The 25,802-nt window shown below is 41.7% G+C and overlaps 1 protein-coding gene across 5 annotated transcripts in view; it reads right to left on the reverse strand.

Moving 5' to 3' along the window:
* Positions 1-25,802, reverse strand: part of NCKAP5 (NCK associated protein 5) — a 963,823-nt gene that overhangs the window by 859,000 nt on the left and 79,021 nt on the right. Inside the window, exon 1 of one of the 5 annotated variants that reach the window (XM_053214923.1) lies at positions 8,591-9,637. The exons of 2 other annotated variants lie outside the window; for them this stretch is intronic. The gene's annotated coding sequence lies outside the window, so the exon portion shown is untranslated. Of the gene's footprint in view, positions 1-8,590; positions 9,639-25,802 lie in introns of those variants that run through there. 2 more of the 5 variants (XM_027055918.2, XM_053214924.1) reach the window with 2 other exon arrangements.

Raw genomic sequence — 25,802 nt, forward strand, 5'->3', positions numbered from 1 at the left:
AGAGAAAAATGAAGATAAAGAAGGAAAACAGGAAAGGATAGGAGTAAATCAAAGGAGAGATGGAGAGAGAGGGAAGATTGAGAGAAATAAGGACAGAAAAGTAAGGTGAAGTAGGAAAGAGAGAGAGAGATGAGAAAGAAGCAGGGGCAGGAGGAGCTAGGGAAGTTGGTCCAGGGATACAGGAAAAACAGTATCAAAAAGAGACTTCACCGAAAGGAACTGGACACTCCTTATACCCACCTTACTCCATAATCAGGTTCCACTATACTTCAAACAAGCAGGTCTACACATACAAAAGTCCACCGGACTTGGCAGTTTTGCTAAATGAAATGCAAAGATTGTAAAGCCAAGGGCGGCACATAAACAGATGCAATGCATTAAGCAATGAAAAATATGTCCATATGGCAAGAACATAATAAATGCATTCATGGACAGGAGGGGTATGGGGTAGGAAGTCTCCTTGGTAGTTGTTTACGGCTACAAATATTAGTATGTGCCGAATGCTGCATACATGGGGCTCTTGACATTTGGCGTTGGGATTAAACAAGTCCCTATGACCTGGGTGCAGTGTTGCCATCAGCCCTCCCAACTCCCTCCAGCAATCACCTACTTACAGAGGCCTACATGTCTTCAACTATTAGGAGCCACTAATGGTGATAATGCCCACCATGTACTGTGAGTCTATTTTTGTTCTGGCATTCTAGGTGTTTCATTTCATTTAATCCTCACAATGATCCTATAAGGAGGTAATAGAATCAAAATATCCAGTTCGAAGTCTTACTATGCAATCTGGAACAAATTAACCTTTCAGTACCTTGGGTTTCTCATCTATAAAATGGGATTAATAGTAATATCTATCTCAGAGGGCTATTTTGAGGATTAAATGAGACAACATTCATAGAAAATACATCAGGACCAGACACAATATAAGTACTTATAAATATTAGGTGAAATCACCATTGCTATTACTACATTGTGTGGACAAGGAAACTGTGCTCAATGAAGTTAAATGATTCACCCCAAGTCAACAGAGACCAAAACAGAAACTGAACCCAGGTATACCCAAGGATAAATGCCACATGGTCATGGGCTGTGTCTATTTTTCTCTGCTATTCTGTTAACTGAGTCCAAAGATCCTGATCTTCCTAGTATATGATGCAGCCTTTCAGGAAAAAGGTATCCAGAACATCTCTGGCCCAACCTGGGAAACATAAAAGGGCACATTTTTCAGTTCAGGACATCATCCTCTCTCCACTTCCTTGTCCTCATCAATGAGAGAAGAGAAATCCTTGTCCCTTCTCTTCATTTACCTTCACATCTTTACAGCTCCCATTTGATAAATGCCATGAACACTGATACTCACATGACTAGAAATAGTCACTCAGTCACTCATTGAAAGTTAGTTAAAAAATAATACCATGCCTCTATGCCTTGTGTCCATAGGCATTTGAATGCCATGAGATTTGAATGTCATCAGCTGAGTTATAAAAAGGAATGTGTTCATAAGTATAAAAGATGGAGAGGCCACAGCACTAATCAAAATCAAAAAACTTGTTTATATCCATCCATTCACCAAATATTTGCTGGGCACCTACCATTTGCCAGCTACTGTTCTATCTAAGGCTATAATATTAAACAGGATAGACAAGGCTTTGCCTTCATGGAACCTGTACCTTAGAGAGATGTTCTTAATCAAATAGTTGACCACACATTTAACTATGCTATGGACAAGTGCTATGGAAAACAAGTACCTAAAGCTATCAGAGTATATACCAAGTAGGGGAAGACTTCCTGAGGAGGGTCCATTTAGGGTGAGCAGGAGCTGTCCCAATGACAGTGGTGGGGAGGAGGGAGACTTCCTTCCCAAAAAATAGAGATTTCAGTGAGTGGGAGGAGCTGAAAACACCCAGTGAGGATGGAGAGATGAGCTCTGCCCTAATCCATTAAATGACTTTAGAAAAGACATCTCATTTCCCTACAGCTCTGCTTCCCTCACTGGAAAATAAGTGTGAAAGAGCATGTAACAAGTGCTCCTGCTCTCACATATTCTCTTGATTCTCCTTCCCTGTGTCTTCATCAAGGGTATATCACAGGATGAGAAGATTCTGGTCCAGGTGCAGGAAACAGAAAACCCATTTTTGTTGAGAGTGGGGCTCACTCAAATGTAGGAAGCAAGTATAAAAAGAGAAGAGAACCATCATGTGTTTCCCCCATATTCAACATCCAATACTAGATCCCTGAATGCTTCAAGACTAAGACCCCAGCTCCATAAGAATCATCAGGTACAGGCTGGATCTTAGCATCTAGAGTCCTGGTTTGATTGATGGGCTATTAATACATTGAATTCTACAATTTTTCCCCCTAAGAAAACAATGAAAATGAAAAGTTAAGACTTCTCATTTCTCTAGAAAGAAATACAATGTGCTTGAAAAAATAACTTTGGTAGTTTTACTGCTCTTAATCAGGTGGCCTTAAAAAAAAAATTTGGCTTCTTCAACAAGGTAACTGTTTCAACTAGTCTGTGAAATTTTATTTAGTTTAATAAGGCCCTCTACTGGCAATCTCCAAAAATACAGTCTTTTTCAAATAATTTAAAGTATTTTAACCACTCCCAACAATAAAGTATCTCACATTACCGATTATACAAATCTAGCTGAAAGAATGAATGAGAAGAAAATGAGAAAGGAAATAAATGTCATTTCAAGTGGCCATTCAAATTCACTATTCATAAAATAACTTACACAAAGTATCATTTGCTTTCCTCTGATGAAGCTATTCCAGATGTCAGAGGTATGCAGAAACAAGGATATTTATCATATTAAAATGTATGGAATATTCATGGAATCATAAAACTGAATTATGAATGCTATTTACCAACTACAATAAACCAGATCATTTCTATTTACCCACATATGAGTAATTGACTATAATTAGAATTTTTTAAAATGTTGAAGGCAGGCTCTTTAAATTGCTTCTAATACAGCACAACTGGTAATTAAGTTCTCTCGCTTGACAAATGACAAAAAAAACAGTATATGCTGACCTGAGAATTTAACTATTCATTCATATAAGAAGAATGTTTTAAAAGTAGGTTGCCTTTGACACATTTGTCAAAGGGCTGGTAGAACTGAGAAAATTTAACTACAGATTTCTAGAAAATTAAGTAAATTTTTTAAATGAAGCAATTAATAACTTTAGGAAAAATATGTTTAATAGAATGGAAATGTGATAATACATTATTTGACTCAACAATAAGCATGAAAAATGTGCACTAAATATTAATTTAATCAACAATTGTGATATATAATTCCATTGGAGAACAGAGAAGGTGTGTGAGATATAAGAAACTTATACTGTCTGTTGTAAGAGAAAATAAATCAATAGTTTTATATTACAAATAGATATAAAACATTATTTAGAAATATTATAGGGCCGCCTGGGTGGCTCAGTCAGTTAAGCATCTGACTTCGGCTCAGGTGATGATCTCACAGTTTGTGAGTTAGATCCCCACGTCAGGCTTTGTGCTGACAGCTCAGAGCCTGGAGCCTGCTTCGGATTCTGTGTCTCCCTCTCTCTCTGCCCCTCCCTCCACCTGCACACTCTCAATGTCTCTATCTTTCTCTCAAAAATAAACATTAAAAATTTTTTAAATATATTCTAGAAAAATCAGCTAAAAGAGTAGAAATTTTCTCTGAGGAGCAGGACTGGGGAATGGGGTGGGAAGGATGGCTCAGGGACCACAAGATACATATATCTTCATATATATATGTACATATAGTACTATACATGTATGCATTTATACATAATATAGGTAGTTATAGAGCTACACAAACATTTGTTTTTCTACATTATGAGCATATATTACTTCCATTTTTAAAAATTTTTCTAATAATACAATTACTACTGACAATGGGAACCATGTGGGACCTATCTTTTGAGCTGGCCCGGATCAGTGTTCTGTTTCCAGATTCAATTTGCCAAATGAAGCAAGTACCCTTCATGGAGCAGTTTGTCAGACATGCATCTCGACAGTAACATTTGTTCCCACATTTCAGAACTAACAGCTCTTCTTTCAACACCATAATATTTATCTGCCATATTATGGACTGAGCTTATATTCCAAAATGTGTTTGGGACTTTCCTCTTGAACTCAGTCCATTGGGTTTCTATAGTCTATCCAAATTCTACTCAAAGGACTCACTAATCCAGAAAGTTTATTTCTAAGAAGGAGAGATCTGGTTTCTTGCCCTGAAAATACCAAGATTAATTTATGTAACTACTGGGAAGTACCTTGTGTAATTGAGGCTTCCAAACTGACATGACACACTTCATTAGACAAGTATGTATTGGGGCATAGTAAATGTTGCGGGTAATGTTCTATGCATCCGAGAGATTTATTATTTCATCTATAAGAAAACACAACTGGGAATCCAAAGTTCCAACGGCATTAAACTTTGCAGAATTAAAGAGCTAGAGAAAAACAAGGCTATAAGTTACCTTGTGTTTAACTGGTTCTATGGCTTGCCAGTGTTCACTGTCAACCATCTTGGTTATTTAAATCCACTATCACAAAATGCTGCCACTTCCCTTGGTAAACTCTTTAGGGACAACCAAATGGCCAACCATCATTTCCATTTTTTTTTTTTAACCTAAATTACCTGGATTACACTCGACCAAGTTGAACTCCGCCAACCAAAACCCATACCAAGAACACAAATAATCTTGATGTTTAGCCATAAACTTGGACTAACCCACAAGAGGATTCATATAGCAAATACCAAAGAACTGGGCATGTGCTTTAGACATTTCTGAAAACTAGAAAATGTGAATCACCAGTTCAACCAGTTGACACCCAGAAGTATACGTCTGATTTGCTGCTGTGCCAGTACAATCAGTCCAGGAGACAAGCAAAATCAAAGTTCCATCATTGGCAAAGTTCATGAGGAAAAAGACGCCTTCTATATCCAGAGTACAATGAAGGATTAAGACCGTGGGCTCTGGGTTCAAATCCAGCGTCTATTACTGCCATGTGATGGTTACACATTACCTCATCTCTCTGTACCTCAGTATCCTTGCCTGGAAAAGGAGTATAGTGACCATAATGAGACAGCATGTGCAAAGAGCTTAGAAATGAGCCTAGTCTACTGTAATCACTCAGTGGTGATTGGGGGAAGAAAATAGTTTAAACAGTTTAAATATTTCCCATTAAACATGTATTCATACACTTTTTTTCATCATTTGTTGGGAACTCACTCTGTGCCAGATGCTGAGCTAGGATGCTGACATTACAAATTTGGCAAGGCTGTGGAAGATAAATTGGGTGGATAGAGAGGTGCCATGGGCAAGAACATAAAGGTACGAAAGAACATACAAGCCCAGCATGCTCAAGTAACAGAAAGTAGCGTGGGTAGCTAAGCCAGTCATTTCCATGAGAATCAGTGGAGGAACTTTTTAATAATGCCTGGATCTGAATCTCACTTTGGAGATGCTGATTCATTAAGTCTGGAGTGGGACATGAGCATCTGCAAGGTAAATAATAATGACAATAGCTAACACTCATTAGTACTTAATATATGCCTGGCATTGTGCTAAGTGTTTTAGCTACATTAATTTATTTAATCCACCCCCATGTCTTCATGAGGTAGGCACTCTTTTTTTCTTTTCTTTTTATTTATTTATTTATTTATTTATTTCTTTATTTTTATTTATTTAGTTTTGAGAGAGAGAGAGTGTGCTCGAGTGAGAGGCAGAGGGAGAGAAAGGGAAAAAAAATCTTAGGCTCCACACTGAGCATGGAGTCTGATGTGGGGGCTTGATCCCACAACCCTGAGATCATGACCTGAGCTGAAATCAAGAGTCAGATGCTCAACTGAGCCACCCAGGCAACGCACCCTGGTAGGAAAACCTATTAGCCACATTTTAAAGAGGAGAAATACAAACAGAAAAGTTGAGCGAGTTAACCAAGATCATAAAGGCAGAATGTGATAGAAGCAGTGTTTGAGCCTGGTCAGTCCAGTTCCAGATGCCAAGACCTCCATCACTATGCCATGCTGCCCCTGGACCTTCAGTGGAAGGGTCGGGTGAGCTGTCAGGCCAAGAGCCTCGTGGACAGACATGGAAATACATGCGGAGGAGTGGAGAAGAAGGAATCAGAGTAGGATGGTGGATATTACATCAGGAAGAGCCCTGTTGGCATGCTCAGGAATCTGGCATTGAAGGCCTTGAACCCCAGTGAAGAAGAATGTAAAGCCACTCAGCACAGTTATGTGATAATTTTGTCAACTACGTGCAGAGGTCTGGATGCTTGATGAAGAAAAGGGGATATTTAACATTAGCCATTCACTTATTCATTTATTTGGTATTATACATTGAGTAAGATTCTGTACTACTAGGTGCTGTGGATATAGGAAGCAGTAAACCATAGCCATTGATTACAATGGACAAAGGGATTTAAATGGCAAAGAGCTCCAGATTCCAAAGCACAAGTTATCACAACACACCATGAAGATCCAAAGAAGGAAATCACTACAACCCGCAGCAAGGGCAAGGAAGGTTCCAGAGAGAAAAGGAATGTAGCATGTGGGGGGAATCTAGCTGAATGTTAGAATCTGAGGTCCAGGCTGCAGTGAGAGGATGAAGGGGGAGGGGGAATCAAAGAGAAAATGAAAAGAAGCTTATACTGGCAAGAGGGGCTCCAAAGGGGAGGAAGGAAAACAAGGTGTGGGCAATAAAAAAATAAATAAAAAATACAAAGTTTGAGACTTGAAAGTAAGGTCAAAGTGCAGAATGTCAGAGCTGGGAACCACCTGATATCTCGGGAACTTTACATGATACAAAATGCCTTTTATACTATTTCAACTGCCAGAATCACCCCACTTTGCCTTTTGGCCATCAACTGTAGTCTAGTCACAGTTCTCTTTGGTTCTCTAGCAAAAAGAATGAGGAACAGAAACATCTCGAAGCATACCGAGAGCCAAAGTCAAAACAGGAACAGGGCCAGACCACCTTTATCTCTCCACCTTCACACCACACTGTTCCTACAAGAAGGCCAGCAACCACATGTGGGTCCTGGTTATTCTATAATCTTTAGGAATGGAAATGTGGAATGTATGCTAGCATGAGCACCAAAGACTTCGTTCCTTGTTGTAGCTCTGCCGCCATCTTGCCATGTGACTCTGAACAAACTATTTCCCTTCCTCATGCCTCAGGTTTTCTTCTGCAAAAGAATTAGCTGTGACTAATAGTTTGAAAACCGTTTTAGTAGCAGTTCCCTTATTTTAAATGAAAAGTTGCAAAAAGCACTGAGCATCTATCTTAGCACGGTGTGCTCTGATGGAAAAATTTGGGGCTGACAAACAGGCGGGAGAGTGCCCACCTTAGAAATCCATGGAAAACACTGAAATATTGTAGGACCTTTCTGGCACTGGCTTCTTAGAATTTTGTGAAGCCAGAGAAAAAGGGAAAAGCAGTGAAGGCTGTCCCTGCTCTCCTGGGCTAGTGACAGAGCAGCTGAATTGAGGAACAAGCTGGGGCTCCAGGAGTGAGTCACAGGGTTCGCGTGCTGGAGTTAACACGCTAACAGCCAGTTCTTGCCAATCTGTGCAGCAGGGCTGTCCCTTCTAGATGGCAGGAATCAGCTGCGATTTGCTACTGGCTACAAGCACAGAACTGCAAAGCCAGAAGCCTGAAGCACGCAGCAGAAAAGACCAATGCACGCATCTCTAAGGTAGAACTTCCAGGTGGCCCTGTGCTACTGTGATAACAGCGAGCCCATGTCCAGCTCACCACACTAGAAGCCCCTCTTCCTATTCCCCCAAGAATATCTGGACAGTTTTAAAGAGTCAGGAGGAAAATCAAAGAGAGGATGTGGATCTGAAATCCAAACCTAGCTGAGTGTCAAAATAGGACTTTTTTAATAGTACGTTAATTCAGGTTCCTAACTCAGAAGACAAGTCAGAACAGTGAACATTTCTCCAGATACTCAATGGGAAAATATCCAGATAGGAACGGTTTCAATTTCAAAACATTCTTCTATACTTTCAAATTCCCAGAGAATGAATGAGCCTGGCTGTGTGTGCACGCGCGTATGGGGAGAGGGTGTAGGCAGGAGGGAACTAGACACTGTAAACAGCATGCACATATTAGAAATCTATAAATCGCAGAAAGGATCAGAGACAAAAAAAAAAAGTGGGCTTCCCCCTCCAGCACACCAGTTAATTAATAATTAAGTCTATAGTTTTCTATTAAAATTCCTAGGTCAGCCTCATAGTTTTTGGTATGGTTGGTTGCTTCTTATTTGAAAAAAAAAAAAATTCCAAACTCCCAGCAGAGGCAAAAAAAGGACTAGGCATTCACTATCTATTATCATCTATATGCTGGTGCCTGTTCTTAGACAAGGAGTCCTCTGCACCTACCCCGGCAACTTCAGCGCACTATAATTACTAGGAACAAACACATACTTGTGGCAGCCGAGAGAACCTGTGGAAACACCTAAACATCATCACCTCACTTTAAAAGGAAAGCAAGCTGTTTAAGCAAAAAAAACTGTTACAAGAGTTTACAAAACAAACAAACAAAAAACAAAACCCACAGCTTACTTGTAGTTAGCTCTTCAGTCAATACATATCACAGTCCTGGAGACAGACACAGCCACTGCTCTCTCCAGCTAAAAATTTCCTCCCAAGTTTATCCTCTGTTTATTTTTGAAGCGTTAAAAGGCCGCACCAAGAGAACACGCTCAGTTTTCCTGCACATCCAAAGCAGCAGCAAAGTCCTGCAGCGAATTCAGAGCAAGTTTGCGGAGACTTGCTCCCTGGGCTGCGGCTCCGTGGTTGCTCCGAGCTTGTAAATACAAGCTCCGTGGACAAAGTCCCAAATGACATCACTGGCAGCTGCTTATTGTTGAGTCTTTATTAACTGACTGTCAAAAAGAAAGGAGGGGGTGGGGAGCGAGAGTATCTTTTCTGCAGCAAAGTCGGCATCTCGGGGCGGACTCCAGTGATACATGCTTAAATAATCCCATTGATTCAAATTTTCAAGAGCTTCGTTTTTCTCAGGTCAGAGCCTTTCTCCGGAAAAACACCCAGAATCGCCTCCACCAGTTGAGGCTGGATAAACTGGAGACGAGCAGGGAAAGTGTGCAATGCCAGCATGGCCCCGCAAAGTTGTTTACCCACCTGTTTCCAGTCTGCTCCAGAGTTTGATGATTCACAAATATGAATGTTAGTTATGGCTTCTGTAGCCTGACAACTTTTATTGTGATATATACACCCAGCTCGTGTCTTTCTGAAATGTGTTATCCTGGGGTGCAACTCTTTTTAGACACATTCGAAAGTTTTTCAGCTTGTGGTAGAAGAAAGGGTTTCCTGAAATGAAGGCAAAATTTTGTGTATATGTGCAAATAGGGTGCTGGAAGCTTTCTTTAGATTCTCAAAAAGAATTTTTTTAATGTCATTTTAATTCCAGTGTCGTTAACATACAACGTTACATTAGTTTCAGGTGTACAATATAGTGACTCAACACTTCCATATGTTAGGGCTTATCAAGATAAATGTATGCCTAATTTTCTTCACCTATTTCACCGGATTCTCAACATTTTAATGACCTACCTGCACCACCCACATCGGCCCCCCCCCCCAAAAGTAGCCTTTGCCAGGTATCTGTAATAGTCTCATGGAGTACTGTAAGCCCCAGTCACTTCTAACTAGCAAGATAAAAATGGGCATTTTCCTGCCTGTTTTCCACTCTCATGGAAGCTCTTCTGTCAGCTGGTTCTTACCGTTTTTTTATAGTTCTCTCCCCACCCACCCCACCCCCACCTGGGGAAATCCACAAATCCTCCACCAAGTCTCTTTCATGAAGCTCAACACTCTAGACCACTGTTCTTCCTTCCTCTGAAGTGCTATAATGATGCTGACTATTTATATTTATTTGCAGCTTTTTATATACTGACTTATATTTTTAGCTTGTTTTGTAGCCATCTGTGTTCCGTCTCCCCAACCCAGTTTGAAAGGTCTTTGAGGGCAACCATTGTGTTGTGTTATTTGTTTATACCCAAATAGCCTGCCATAGTCAATCTTAAACAGAAACAGGGGGTGCTCGGTGGGGGTGGAGACTAAGAAGGGAGGCAGGAATAAGGTTGGCAGATTCCATGGAATGGGTGTATATTTAGATTAAACACTCTCCTGGCCCTTAGGAAACAATGACCTCACATCTCACTACTTCCCCACAGTGGATGCTCAGTGCATGTCCAAAAATTATTTTTTCAAAGAGCAGCAGTTGATTTGGTAGGATATCAAGGCCCCAAAATATTCTACTTTCATATAGGAGTCACTCGAGGTACCTGAGTGGCTCAGTCAGTTAAGCTGACTTTGGCTCAGGTCATGATCTCACAGTTCGTGGGTTCGAGCCCCGCAGCAGGCTCTGTGCCAACAGCTTGGTGTCTGGAGCCTGCTTTGAATTCTGTGTTTCCCTCTCTCTCTGCCCCTCCCTCACTCACACTCTGTCTCTCAAAAATAAAAAAAAATAAAGATTAAAAAATTTAAAAAAAGGATGTACCTAAAGATTTTCTAGGTACAAACCCTTAGAGCCAGCAGTTCCACTTTGCCAGAATGAGCCCACTATATTCACAAAAGAGCCCCAGGATATAAGCTCAAAAATGTTCTGTGCAGCATTATTTGTAACCCAATAAAATACAGATAACTTAAATATCCATCAATATGAGAAAAGGTAAATATAGAAATGATGGTACATGCACAGTACAGAAAACTTAGAAAGGGGTGAAAAAATTTGAGGTAACTGGGCATGTACTGATAGGGAAAGAAGTAGTTGCTTGCTGAATGAATAAAGCAAACTGCAGTATGGAATGTAGTGTGTGATGGAGGAATTATACAAATTATTAACAGGGGTTACCCTTGGGGAGTCGGATAGGGGAATTTTCATTTTTGTATGCTCATGTGTGGTCTGATTTTTTTTCAATGAGCATATTCCACTTCTGTTATTAAAAAGATAATACTAGTATAGGATTGTACAATTTTCAAAATAAATCACAAGGAGAAAACAGCTAGTTTTTCAACAAGTCTAACATATAGTAGGTAATCACTACAGATCTATTGATGGAACACATTTTCGGAGTCTCTGTGAGGATACAGCAGCACACGTGGGGATGGAATGGGGTTAAGAAGACACAGAACCAGACACTGGATTTTCCTTCCTGATCAAATGACTGACACCGCCCCCCCCCCCCCCGCCTCCTTGCCATTACATTAGAGAACTGGTTTGAAAACCTCTCAGACTCTGTCCACCTTAAGCAATGATTAAAGTTAAGTACTCAGAACATAAAGTGCTGATCTTTCTGTTGTGCAACTGCTATTTGACAAATGGAATTTTAAGGTAAGACAAGTATGAACCTCTTTGGTTCCGTTCGCTGGTTGCTAGCAAGCACAGAGGGAAAGTCAGAAATCTTGTAAGGGCATAGGTTTGCCAAGCTCCTTGTCATGGCTGGTCTAACATTAAGGAACTCTCCAGAGGAAGGTTAGAAAAGTCTAACCCACAGAGAGTCTTCAGAGCTTTGTTAAGGACTCTAGGCTTTGAAATTCAGTGGCCTGGGGTGATGGCATAATGCACAGGTCTGTCTCCTCTACACAAGGCCTACATGACCTCTATAACTGAACCCTCAGGCATAAGCCCTGCATTAGATACTACGCTTTTCTTTAGGGGGAAAATGTCCAATAGAAAGGATGACTGAAAATTTCCACCAAAGTAAGAGAAGTTTTTCAAAGCACTATTTCCATTCCCCTAGAGAAAGCACGTTGGAGTCTTATCTTACTTCCTAGTGAGAAGATATCTTATGTCTGTAATAATTTCAAGAAAAGGAAAGTACAGCCCACATTTCCTGCATGTTTTTATTTTGCTATGATCCACACATTATACGAACCTGAGGACAGATTCTGTTTAAATGCTCATGTGGAGCCCTTTAGGTGTGATACTGTCATACTTTCCCAAGTGAGAGTTAAAGACAATTATTTAACTTGACTTACAACTTAGTATAAAAATAAATAAGGGAAAGACGATGGTGGGGGGCTGTCTTCTCCACCTCTACCAGGTGATCATTAACGCTGCTGCCCAAATTACCTCACATGCTAAGATGCTTAGCTCACCTCCCGTTTCAGGGCCTTCTCAACCCCATTCAGACAATCCCCTCTCTCCCATGAGGCTTGCCCTCACCCATGGAAGACTGCCAGGCGGTGTTATAACAGGCATACGAATGTGTATTTATCTGCTCCATTTTCAAAAGTCTGGTGCTGTATTGTTCATGATTGTTTTCTGGAAAATCCCTGAAGTCAGAGATGGTAATCAGATCCGCAAGGTGTGAAACAGAGCCCAGAGGTCCCTAAGAGATGCTTGCTGGTGATGGTCATGTAATATTGGTGACCTACCAAGACTATCATCACAGGTTTCTATCTCCAGTGTCTGATTTCCCCTCCCTCTGCCTCTTATACCCAGAAAAAAGTATAACTACCGCCATTTATTAAGCATTTATGTGTTCTATTTGCATTAAATGCATTACCTAATTTACCTTTAAAATAACCCAATGAGTTACATACTATTATTATCACTTCCTTTCTACAACTAAGGAAACCAAGGCCCAGAAAGATGTGTTACTTAAGTAATCTGACTACAGTCACACAAATAGTAGGAGGTAGAGCCACCATTTCAGTTCAGGTCTGCCTGACCTTCCAGTGTCCTGGGGTGGGCTAGAGTCCCCTGAGGATTATAAATATTGAGAAGAGATTTGATAAACCAATATGAACAAAGACAAATTGTCTTTCAGTACACCTTTGACTTGAATCTTTAGACATTCAGTATACCTTTAGACTGGAATCTCAAACTAGTGTGACTTCTGCTCCTTCCCATAACTCAGCTGTTCTGCTTAGCTTTTAGAGGACATACGGTGTAGGCCTCAAAGACAAGTGCCAAGACCATGGGAATCACACTCATGAAACTTATCCCCAGAGCATCACCTTGGAGTAAATTCTCCATGCCCTTACAGATGGGCAATATCCAATTGTGAGGAGAAAATGCTGAAGAGCAGGCATTTAAGTGTGTTTCTTATTTCCCTTTACACAGAGCCTTCAGTAACTCACAAACCTTTGCTCTGATATCTTTTGTTTCTTGTGGAGCTAACAGTTCTACCAATGCTTAAGAATAGCCTGTTGCCAGTTAGTCTACCCCGCAAAAGTTAATCTGATCAGAAATAGGAAGCAGAAGAGAATTTAGAAGGAGTAACACTTCAATATTCAAACCAGCATGGCTTTTAAAAAATTTTTTAAAGGTTATTTATTTTTAAGAGAGAGACAGAGCATAAACGGGAGAGGGGCAGAGAGAGACAGTGACACAGAATCTCAAGCAGACTCCAGGCTCTGAGATGTCAGCACAGAGCCCAATGCGTGGCTCAAACTCATGGACCTCGATATCATGACCTGAGCGGAAGTCGGATGCTAAACGAACTGAGGCACCCAGGTGCCCCATCAGCATGGCTTTTCAGGTAAGTCTCGAGGGGCCCTGGAATCTGCATGTTGGGGAAGTGGCCCACATCATTTTCATGCAGGTGGTTAAGCTTTAAGAAGCACTGACTATAACAAGAGAAATGAATATAAGACTTCTGGTCTACAGCCAGACATTGATAAAGACGAAGGAGCTTTGTCCAGGTTCCTTAGGAAAGAGCACTGTGATCAACAAGCAAATTCTTGGTAACCATTAGCGACATGAATCACATCTGGCACAAAGTTGGTACACAAAGTGTGACTCGGAAGAGACAAAACAGGTGCCGCACTGATGGCCCCAAACACACAGTCGGATAAAAACATTTTCAGGCTTTAATCGCGACAGATGTTACAACAGCCTCCAGATGTAAACTAAACAAAAACAAGAGTAAACCATGAAGTGTGAAGTCCGACAAAGTTCAGATTACTCTCACAGCAACTGCTTTGATACGTTTCATGATAAATCAAGCTTCAAATCTACAAACGCCTTTTTCCTCACTGGGGGAAAGGGAGTTCACTTGCTGGTACCCTCAACTCGCATGTAATCTATTGAGTTGTTGACATTATTGGGGCACCAGGGACCTCTGGAGAGGGGCTGATACAGTCAACATTTGATGAAAAAGGAGGTGAAGGGGAAAGATGTAAAATTTGACCTACTATGAAAATTTGTCCTGGAAATAGGGTGCTAGCCCCCCCCCCCACGCCTTTGCTTTCCCACCTAGCTCAGGCTCTATCTAGGTCCAGCCACAGAGGAAGAGCAAGGGTTAATGTGCCTCAGGCATGAGAAGCCTTTTGATGAAAGGCCCTATGTAAGTATAAAGTATCACCATGAAGTTGGAGGATTTTATTTCAGCCTCTTCATTGTGTTGTTGACAGTGCATACTGTGAGTTTGACATTTTTAACTACTTTGCTTGCCCCAAATAAAAAGGGCTGGGCTGGAGGAGGTGGGAAAAGAGGAGGGGGAGGGGAGCCATAGTCTCCCCCTAACTTGGATTTTACACCAATCTGACGTCTAGCATTAAAGTCCAGTTTGCCAGCTGAGTCCCACAATGCTACCTCAGAGATTTATGTAAATTCATTAAACTGCAAGATGCAAGTTGCATTCCTTTTAATCTGAGAACAGAGTCCTGAAACCAGAGCCTGAAGGAGGCCTCAAGGGACATGGCTGTCTATACACTGAGAAAGCAACTCATTTTGTGGCCTGTGGGGATTGTCTAAATAAAGAGACCCTGAGTTCGATTTTCACCAGATACAGAGAGGCCATTAAAATCAGTGATAGCCCTAAGGGAAGGAAGAAGGTGGAGATAGCCACCTGGTAGATGTGTGAGACCCGGATTATTGTGTCATTAGTGCCTTTAATAAAGCCTACCCTGGATGGCATGACAGCTCCTCGTGGTTCCTAAAACACTGGGGCTCTGGCACCCAATAGCACCTGCCCCCACTCCACATACCAGCCCCCGACAACAGCCCTGGGATGCAAAAAAGAAAGGCTGATAACAGGGTAGGGCACCCCAGTGAGGAGGCAGGATGGGTTCTCAAGAGGACAGACTCCCAGGCTCTGGAATCCCTGCCTGCATTTGCCCAAATGGCCAGCAGAGCCTTGGGCTGTTGGGCCTCCCCCCGCCCCCCACCCTAGGCCCCAGAATTCCTCCTTTCATGCTGACAAAGCATTTTAAGTAAAGAAGACAAAAGTGGGTGTGCTGGAAGAAAGGCAAGTCAGGGGTCTGTTGAAAGTATGGGATGGAAGAGGGGTGTAGCTTTCTTCTTTCTTCTTCCCCTCACCTTTGGAAGTATGCACACACATACACACAAACATACAGGCAACAGGAGTTCTTTTCTCTGATGGCCTGATATGTTAGGTTCCAGAAACACCTTATTTTTGTGTCAAGTATTCCTCAAGGGCCCTTTAGAAAAGGCATCCTTACAGATCAGAGAGAGAGAGGGAGAGAGAGAGAGCAGCAACTCGCTCCACAGTCTGTCTCCAATCAGACATCCCTGGGAAGTCAACAGAAGTGGCAGAAACAGAGGGGTGGAAACAGAAGAGAGCTGATCACTCAGGTGCAAAGAACACCTGTGGAAACCTGGGCCGAGGCTCCAGGGGATGTGTCAGGCTGGGCTTTGCCCCAGGTGGGCTTTTACAGGTCCAGGGCAAGCACTGTCCTCTTGCCCTCTTGCCCTTGTGAAGAGAAGTGGTCACCACGCAAGCAGGGATGATGCACATTTAGCATATCTCCCCAGAGAAGTGCCTATTCTTTCCTCCTATTCCCAGGCAAAGCTCACTCTGGTGTCTAGAAACCATTCTTTGTGCAGGAAACCACACTGTACTAGGATCCTCCATAATTACCCTGAGGAACCAGAAGGCCTGCGGGACCTAACTCCGCAGATAATAGAGCCCCTCAGCTCCTTTGTCACTGCTGGTTTAAACTTTATACTTTAAATAAATCCAGGGGGTTGTTTTAAGACAGATTAAGCTGTTTCTGGGTACAATAATCTATTGTTAAACCTAAAAATCTACCAGTGGGGAAATTATTTTAAAGTATAGCCTTCCTCATAACAAAGAAGAATACCAATTCATTTTCTTGGTTATCATTTATTATTTTGACTGATCATAATAACATGAGTCTTATCAGTGTAGGTCATGAGAGGCTAATGTTAGGTTAAAAACACTTATGATATGGCTAATACCTTCTGAATAAATATAAAAATGATAAATTCCTTGGGGTGCCTGGGTGGCTCAGTCAGTTAAATGTCTGACTCTTGACTTTGGCTCAGGTCATGATGTCATGGTTCATGGGACTGAGTCCCACATCAGACTGCACTAATGGTGCATGCCTGCTTGGGATTCTATCTCTCCCTCTCTCTCTCTGTCCCTCTCCCACTTGCTCTCTGTCTCTCTCAAAATAACTAAGTAAACATTTTTTTTAATGATAAATTCCTTGTTTGTATAGGAAGGGTATGGGTATTATAATAAGGAGCATTTAGAATGCTATTTTAGCAATAGAATACTTTTGAAATAAAATCTTCAGTAGCATTTGGTTACATAAAACAGTTTTAGGATGGTAGCCCTAATGTCCCACAGCCCATCCTGCCAGACATCTCCCACTCCTACCTGCCGAAAAGAGCAGAAAAGGGACACATATTTATAGGCACGGACAAATAAATTGAACTCAAGTACGTTATTCTTTGCCTGTCTGCTCCACCCCTTATTGACCCTTGCTCTCTGAACTCTTTTGACCCAGAGCCTCTGCAGCACCCAGTTTAGCACTTAATTATACACAGCAAGGACTTCTGTGTTCACATTTGCTTTCGATAAGCCACTGTTATCTCTCAATCAAGTTGGTGTCATCTTGACTCAGAGACCACATTCTAGACTTCGTAGTTAGCAGGGCATTAGGCGTGAGGCCTAAAAAGTAAGGACAATCAGGTGGATTTGACCAAACAGGGGATGCCAGTCACAGACTTGAATGGGTGCCAGGGAAGCAGGAAGGCAAGGTATCAGCACCTCACATGAGGAAACTTGACAGTTTTTCTTCTTTTTCTACTCTCTTTTCCTTCTTCAGCTCCCCCTCTTCCGAGCTACATGGCAGATGTAGATCATCATACCTCGCCGCTCCTCCAAGATGCAATCAGTGTAACTTAATAATGGTGAAAAATAGTTTTGGAGTCCAGAGAAAATAATATATTTTTGTCTAATAAATGTCATGTGATCTTGAGGACTATACCACGTCATTCATCTCTTAAATCACTATCTTTTTAATTTATTATTGAATCCTGTATCCTAGGCTCTATGCATATTTTGGAATCTGAACAACTATGAATACTCATGGAATATTCAGTGGGTGTCTAATGGTGGAAGTATAATAGAAAAATATTTGTGCCCCTGTTTTGAGGGAAATAAACTTAAAGTGGAGGGGGCCATTAGTCTAAGGGTGAGAGGTGGTAACAGATTATGTGTTAGAAACAGACAATAACACGCAGCTAATTGAGCATGATGCATGATGCACTAACCTCTTGGATACAAAGAAATTAAGTCATTAGTAGAGAGCCTAGTTCCTCAATGGTATTGTTGACTAAGCATGAACTGTGTTTCACATGAGGTTAGAAAGTCCAAAGGTCACCATTAGTGAAACATATCAGCTCTTTAGGGCCTTTCTGTAGCACATTCCATATATTGGACATAAAGTAAGCAGATCTTGCTCTCGTTTCAGTGTAGAGACAAGATCAATCTCCACCAAAACTTTTTGGCCTTGGACTTGGATTAAGCAATCCTTAGAAAAGCACTCTCAGAGGCAGGTAATCTCCCCATTCCTTACACCAAACTTCCATACCAGCACTAAGTGTCCAGTCCCCAGGAGAGACTCATTCAGTCTGGGATGGGTGGGTGGTGGATAAGCCAGACATCAGTTTTGGGTGGAAGTGGGCTTCTTACTACCTTTGAAATACATATTCGATCTCTGGTGAGAGAGAAGAGAGGAAAGAAGGAAAGGATACTCCAGAAGCAATGAGGTGAGGGCAGGTGTAGAGGAGGCTCCAGGATTGTTCTGTAATGCACATGGGTATGAGAGCATCGCAGTCTGGACTGAAGACACTGGCTCAGGGTCTGGCCTGACCAGTAAGGCAACAGAAGTATTCAGGTGCATGATGGCATTTAGCTCTGGATTGTATCCTCAATTTATTGCCTCTTTTACCATTTTCCATTCTTTCCCTATCCTCAGCAGTGTTTTCGAAAAAATTTTCTCTTTTAATTCACTGTCCTCATGTTCCATTTCCTTTTGATTTCTATTTGCTGCCAAGTACATGTGAAGCAAGTTTCTCAACTCCCTGCCCATCCCCCAACTTCCTACCCATCCACGTCCATGGCTTCAGTTGTAAGTCCATGAGGTGCCTTGGGAAAGGCTTTGTTTGACCCACATAGAATCCAAGTTTAGCACTAAAAGTCAAACATGCTGGGAAACCCCTTGGTCTAGGCACACCAAGAGGGTTGATCACCCTAAACCCATCCAATTTCTATTAGCAACTTCCCAAAATCTATTTTTAAAAAAAGGCTAAGTAGAAACAGTGTGTTTCCATACAAGCCACCTAACACTCCCAAATTGCTTCCATCAGCCCCTTCCGTGTAAAGATTCTGCATGGCTTCCTCTATTTCCTGCTGAGTCCCACTTCCTACAGCAACATAAACCTCTGCTCTAGTCTTGTGTTTCCATCTTCCTGGCCACCCTTCCTTCCTTCAGCAGTATCCCTTACCCTTGGACAACCTCTTTTCTTCCCACACCCATCTTAGTAAAAGACATCTGGCCAAATTCTGAACTCTTTACAAAGAAACACTGTGGCATGTCCTTCAGGGAAGGCCTCGTCTTTCAGTCTGGAACTCAACTTGTGGAGGATGCTAGCTTGTGCTTCCCAGACCCCTCCTCAAGCAGCACAGGGCCTCCAGCTGCCACCTCCTTCAGGATTTGTCTTGTCCAAGGGACCATCCTTCCCAAAGTGGCCCACATCCAGTTGCTGATCCATGTAAGAACATAAAGGCCAGGGAATGTGAGCTGATTCACTCCATGAGCCATATGCATTTGACAGCTGTCCAGAGGGCTGGCTGAGGCTTCGTGAGATTGGCATCACAGTTCACCTTCTCCTTGTGTCCAGTCCACATTCTTCCCTTCCCTTCTGTGGGTACCTACCCTAATCAACTCCCTCCACCCTGCAACCTGTATTCTTACCCAATCAATACAGGCTCTATCTCAATTTCAGCTTCTAGAAAGCCCAACCTGTGTTATAGCCTCAAACCTTATGAATTTTAAGTACAAATGGGGAAAGAATGTGTGGTTTCTGCAGAGTCCTCAATAAAACCGGTTTTCTTAGATAACTATGACACTGAATCAGGGTGAGAAACCACAATCTGGAAAGCCACAGGATATGGTCCAGTACAGAAGGAACCCAACAGATCATATGAAAAGAAACACACTTAAAGCACAGTAGAAGCTTGAATAATTAAAGAAACTACATAAGGTCAAATAATAATAGCAGTAACTATAATGACCATAAACACTAACATAGCACTTAGGATGTGCCAAATGCCTCTCACGCCACTTTAAATGTCTTCGCTCAGTTAAGCTTCACCACGGTTATGTGATTCAAGTCCTTTCATTATACTAATTTTACAGTGAGGAAACTGAGGCACACATAGGTTGAGGAGCTTGCTCAAACTTGCACAGCTAGTGAGTGGGCAGAGCTAGGATTTTGACTCAAGGAGCTGGCTCCAAAGCCTCCACCCAAACTAGATATGATGTGAAAGCAGTTAGATGTACTCCATGTATTTATGGACACTAAAGCAAGGGGAACCAGTGAGAAATCAGGCAATGAGGAACTTGAAAAAAAACAGGACTCAGAGGGACAGGTCAGATGGAACATGACAACCAAAAATGACAGCAGAGACCTCAATTCTCTAGCCAGATTCTAGCCTGGCCTTTTCCTTTCTTTATAGGGTAGGAGGTCAGCTCAGGGTTGACCAGCGTAGGAACATGTGTGAAGGCAGATAAGTGGGTATACCTAGCTAGAGTAAAGGATTTGAATGCAGAAATGCAGACAGCTCTTAACAGAAATAGGAAATAAAACTGCCTCAGTGGAAGGGAAACAAGTGATAACGCTAATGCCCTCATCCCACTCATGGCAATAAACACTACCCTCCATCATCAATAAGCTACATCAATACTTTGATGACCTTCCTTTTTCCCTAGATAAGGAAATCCTCTATTTTTTTTTAATGTTTCTTTATTTTTGACAGAGTGAGAGAGAGAAAGACAGACAGAGCATGAGTGGGGGAGGGGCAGAGAGAGAGGGAGACACAATCTGAAGCAGGCTTCAGTCTCTGAGCTGTCAGCACAGAGCCCGACGCAAGGCTCGAACCCATGAATTGTGAAATCATGACCTCAGCTGAAGTCAGATGCTTAATTGACTAAGCCACCCAGGCGCCCTGGAAATCCTCTATGTTAAACTGAGATACATTCAGCCCCAATTTCAAACCTCCATGTCTATATCCCAGTGGGTCTCATATATATACTTTTTTCTCCCCATTATGGTTCCACCATGTAAAAACAATTCTTTTATCTCCAAGAAATATGGGATAAACAAGACTGTAAGTATTTTTGGTTTCTGCACATGTCAACACAAAAAAACAGAGATTAAATTGTTGTCTTTCCCTTTTCTATCCAACTCTGCTGCTGTAGAGAAACCAGACAAACCAGTGAGCCCACTGCCAACAACACATCAGTCACAAGTTACAGGTGCAAGCCATGGGTTCCTTCCCTGACACTCAGGAGGCCAAAGTTTTCTGGCTTCCCCTAGCGACCTGTTTGCTTGCCCACAAGCTACTGCTAAGTTGGGATGACTCCAGTCATTGCTGCCTCTCAGATGAATTTTTAAACCACATTCTTCCTTCTACCTCTCTGTAGGAGGGAAGAGAAAAAGGTGAAGATACATAAATTTTTAAAAAATCCTACACTGCAAATTACTAATATTCCAAGTCTTTGGTCAAGCAGGATCTAAATTTTTGTACGTCTGTTTCTCTGTGCTGTGTGTATTATTCAGATGGATGTGGAAAATCGAACCCCATGCTAGATGCACAGAAGGGAAAATAGCTATTTTCTCTTTTACCATGGAAACCCTGTGCACCATGGGGTGCTAAGAAGAAATGAACAGCTTTAATAACTTGGGGGGATGGCTGCCTCTACCTTAGCCAGCATAATAGAGTTACGGTACAGCATAAATCACAGGGTCTAAAGCAAGCTGTCTCTTGAAGGCCCAGGGAAGCCTCTTACTCACTTAGAACAAATCAGCATGGTTTATTTCCAGGACAGGGTAAGCATTTCCCCCACAAGCTTGAATCACCTCTCTGTACCTTAGAATGCTCAGTGTGCAAGTCTTCAGAGGTAAGGGAACATTGTGGATCACATTTGCATGTGATGCTTGCATCCCGAATACACAATCACATCATGAAAAATAATAGATATTATTTTTTAGGATCATGATTCAGGCATATGTGCAAATACATGAATATATGACCCATCCAGAGTGTGTAATCAGTATAAATAGTTTAAAGCCAACCTCTCTCTCTCTCTCTCTCTCTCTCTCTCACACACACACACACACATACACAGAGTTTTAGAAATAGTTTTAACCTCAATAACAATTTGCAATCAGTTATTAAAAAGCTCAGTTGACATCATGTTTCTTCCCACCTTCTTCCTCTCTCCCTTCCTCTTGCCCATCCTTCTCATATGATTTAAGTCAAGAAGAACTTAATAATATCCACATTAGCCCCTAACACTTACTCTTTTTCAGAACTCTGTTTCACATGGAATGACCTCATCCCAAGTTAATCCTCCATTGCTGCTAAAATAAATCTGTATTGAATGAGAACATTTGTTTTCCTGTCTTCAATATGAGTTTAAAAAAATTAAAAAGTAAACGCGGGAAGGAAACGTCTCAGATACATCTGGGCTCCCGGTGAATAGTATCAAAATGCTACACGCTTGTAAGACACGGCTAGAGATGCTTATCTAATTGGATGTCTGTACTTCTTCCCTTTCCCGGTCCACTTTCTGCCGTGCAAAATTCTTCCTATGGAGAGTGAGCCCATTTTATTGGAACCCACTGGCTAACTTAGGTCCCTCTGTTCTGCTTGTGGGATCTCACTGGCTGCCCTGAGGCCCAGGTGTTAGTTTGGGAATGCATTCTCCCAGGGCAGGCATCTGGCCCTGGGTCCTTAGCAAACCAACTGTGACAGGTTCCTCCAACAGCTGCAATGGAAGCCTGAGCATCCAGGTGATTAAATAATCCTGCTTTCTAGCCTGCTCATGTGTCTGGATTGGAGCCATTTCCCTGGAATGGGACTGAACGGCTCTCTGCTCAATGACCACAGCTTGGTATCTATGGGCTGAGGCTCCTCTGGAATTATGAAATATCCCTTATCTTTCCCCGCCACTCAGACCCATAGTTATCACAAACATGCCCTTGGAAATAGGAGATCCTCCATTTGCCTGAAATGGAGTTGAAATTCCATTTCTTCATTGTAAATAACTGTTAAATTTGATAGCTGGGCATTGAAAAGCAGAGGCCAATTCTAACACTGACTGGAAAATATTCCTTTCTTGCAATGCCAGGCATGCCCACGCAACACACATTTGACAACATGTGTATGCCAGATGAAGATACAGACCAAGAAAAGGGATACTCCGTGTGTTTCATTTACATTTTCCAAAGACACAACACCATGTCCTAGAGAAATAATTAAAAGATGGCTTTTTGGTGAAGTTTAATGCTTCTGATATGCAAATACCAGTGGCCTGCCATTGAATAAAAACACAAATCCACAACAGGTGGTGGTTTAATTTAATGACAGCTAATTGCTACAAGGGGATCCTATAGACCAGTGATTTTTAACATGTGGTCTCTGGACCACAGCATCAGTGTCACCTGAGAGTCTATCAGAAATGCAGATTCTCAGGCCTACCCCCCCTCGACTGCATCAAACTCTGTGAGTGGGACCCAGCAGTAGTTCAACAGCCTCCCAGGTGATTCCGATGTAAGAAAAGTTTGAGAACCACCATTCTAGGTGAAGCTGGTGCTTGATATGATCTAACTGAGGGAGTGGAAGGGTTGCTCTGAGAGCAAACATGCTCTCGAATAATCACTGGGTCTTAATCTACTCCTACTTCAGCTAGCTCTGATTCATGCTGCTGACTCTCTCCTAAAAGGTGCTACCACCAGGTAATTCTCTGCTCTCACACAATTATATCCCCCAATACACACAGGAGTAATGAGCTGGTGATTTGTTGCAACATGTGCAGCTCTACAGACATCTAGATGTATCCACTCAAAATTAAGTCCTACTCAAAATTCCTCCAAGGGACAGACATAAATGTCCCCATTTTATAGTTGGTGGAAATCTAGGTCGCCAATGGTCTTTCAGTTACCACAAGATAAAAAGAGATCTGGGTTCACTCTTTGTTATAGCAAATAGCAGATTCCTAGTCTCTTGGTCCACTCAATCTGGTATAAAATCAAAAATCCAAAGACACTTTTCCAAGCCTCAACCACATAGGAGGTTGGGCTAGGGATATACCATTACTGGTTCAAGATGGTTCCAGTCAGCTGATACAAAATTTTGGTAGACAAAATCATCTTGCAGAACAGAATCTGGGATGATAGCCACTACTGATGAGATCATGGTGAAACAGTCATCTATATGCAGTGCTAACAGGAGTTGTAAACTGGTACAACCTTTCTGGGAAGCGATTTGGCATATCCTTTGACTTATTAATTGCACTTCTTAGGATTCATCAAAAGGAAATTGCCCACAGGTGCTAAAAATGATTAATATATAAGAAATTTCTCTGTAGTAATATTTTTATTTATTTATTTTTTACAGTTTTTTTGTTTTTGAAGGAGAGACAGAGCATGAGCCTATAAGGGGCAGAGAGAGAGAGGGAGGAAGACATAGAATCTGAAGCAGGCTCCAGGGTCTGAGCTGTCAGCACAGAGCCCAACACGGGGCTCGAACCCACTAACCATGAGATCATGACCTGAGCCAAAATCGGACACTTAACCGACTGAGCCACCCAGGTGCCCCTGTAATAATATTTTTAAAAATAAGAAAGATATTGGGGCACCTGGGTGGCTCAGTCGGTTAAGCATCCGACTTCGGCTCAGGTCATGATCTCATGGTTCATAGGTTTGAGCCCCACATCAGGCTCTGTGCTGACAGCTCAGAGCCTGGAGCCTGCTTCTGGTTCTGTGTCTCCCTCTCTCTCTGCCCCTCCCCTGCTCATGCTCTGACTCTCTCTGTCTCTCAAAAAATAAATAAATGTTTAAAAAAATTTTTTTAAATAAGAAAGATATTTTTCTTTCTCTGTCTCATTTATTTCACTTAGCAAATACCCTTGAGGTCCACCCATCTTGTTGCAAATGGCAAGATCGCATCGTTTTTTACGGCTTTGTAATACTTCAGAGTGTGTGTGTGTGTGTGTGTGTGTACACAAAACATTTAAACAATAAGATGCTATGTCTTAATTTTTTTTATTAAAAAAAAATTTCTTATGTTTATTTATTTTGGAGACAGAGAGAAACAGAGCATGAGTGGGGGAGGGGCAGAGAGAGAAGGAGACGTAGAGTCTGAAGCAGGCACCAGGCTCTGACCTGTCATCACAGAGCCCCACACAAGGCTCAAATCCACAAACCGTGAGATCATGACCTGAGCCAAAGTCGGACACTTAACAGACTGAGTCACCTAGGCACCCCCCAAATTTTTTAGTGTTTATTTATTTTTGAGAGAGACAGAGAGCACAAGCAGAGAGGGGGCAGAGAAAGACAGGGACAGAGGATCTGAAGCAGGGCTCAAACTCATGAACCACATGAGCCAAAGTCAGATGCTTAACTAAGCCACCCAGGCATGCCAGTAAGATGCCATTTCTTAAAACTTATGAGTTAATATGCAATACACCACCAACATAGATCCATGTGAATACACAGAGATATTCATTGAAAATAACTGATTAAAAACCACTGATACATTAGGAATGATGTTATAGTGTTTTATTATACCAAACCTGGGAAAAAATAATATCCCCATTTTGCAGGTAAGGGAACAGAAGTCTATAAACACGAGTGATTTTGTTCAAAATTACCTAATAAATACAGATCAAGGTCATGCTTCTCTGAATCAAAGCCCATCCTTTGCATATTCTATTGTCCACTGCCTCTGACAGTTTAAGTGGTTACACATCATGGTTGAGCTGGGAATGCAAGCCAGGTTTCTTAATTTTGTTTACTATCTATTGCAAAAAACTTACAAAATATCATTTTCTCATAGGTCATAAACCACTTCTATTTAGATTTTTTGCCAACCACCTCAAGAAGCAATGATAATAATTGGGGGGCCTGGGTGGCTCAGTGGGTTGAGCATCCGACTTCAGCTCAGGTCATGATCTCGCAGTTGACGAGTTCAAGCCTGCATCGGGCTCTGTGCTGACAGCTCAGAGCCTGGAGCCTGCTTCGGATTCTGTGTCTCCCTCTCTCTCTGCCCCTCCCCTGCTCCTGCTCTGTTTCTCTCTGTCTCAAAAATAAATATAACCATTAAAATTTTTTTTAAAAAGAAGCAATGATAATAAAAATTATAATTATTGAATGCATAATATGCATTAGGCATGTGCTAATCATTTTACATATGTTACTTCATTTAATAGTTTTCATGACAACTCTATAGA

The sequence above is a fragment of the Acinonyx jubatus genome, chromosome C1 (assembly GCF_027475565.1).
Source record: "Acinonyx jubatus isolate Ajub_Pintada_27869175 chromosome C1, VMU_Ajub_asm_v1.0, whole genome shotgun sequence".
Lineage (NCBI taxonomy): Eukaryota > Metazoa > Chordata > Mammalia > Carnivora > Felidae > Acinonyx > Acinonyx jubatus.